Below are 628 nucleotides of genomic sequence, written 5' to 3' on the forward strand. Positions count from 1 at the left end.
AGGCCATGCAGGGAGCCCTGGGAGCTGCACCTTGTGGGTGGCTGGGTTGGGGGTGTGTGCACATGCTCAGGTGCACGCACGTGCTCTCTTGCTCTCTTGCTCTTTCTCTGAAGCTTCCCTGGAGGCAGGTCAGCCTGCTGGGTCAGCACGCCCCAGACTGGGGGCGCACAGGGAGAAGCCACCAGTGTCAGAAATGGCAGGAAACCGTGGAGGCCAGCCAGGCCAGCCCCTCCACCCTTGTCAGTCTAATCTAGAGCCCTGTATGTCAGACTTGGAACAGGCATGGTATGAGGTCGGACCCTTCCAAGAACATATATTGAATATATTCGTTCAAGGCAAGGGCTCCAGTGTCAAACACCTGGATTAGAATCTGGGCTCTTTCCCAGCTGGTTGACCACAGAGAATTTTCTTGACCTCTCTGAGCCTCCATTTTCTCATCTGCTTTAAGACAATTTTTACTGAGCTCTTGCTTGGTGACAGACATGGTTCTAAGCTCTGTCTCTGCGTTTACTCCTCTGAGCAATCCTATGGAGTAAATACTTTTTTTTTTTTTTTTTTTTTTTTGCGGTACGCGGGCCTCTCACTGTTGTGGCCTCTCCGGTTGCGGAGCACAGGCTCCGGACGCGCA

The sequence above is a fragment of the Physeter macrocephalus genome, chromosome 6 (genome assembly GCF_002837175.3).
Source record: "Physeter macrocephalus isolate SW-GA chromosome 6, ASM283717v5, whole genome shotgun sequence".
Taxonomy (NCBI): Eukaryota; Metazoa; Chordata; class Mammalia; order Artiodactyla; family Physeteridae; genus Physeter; species Physeter macrocephalus.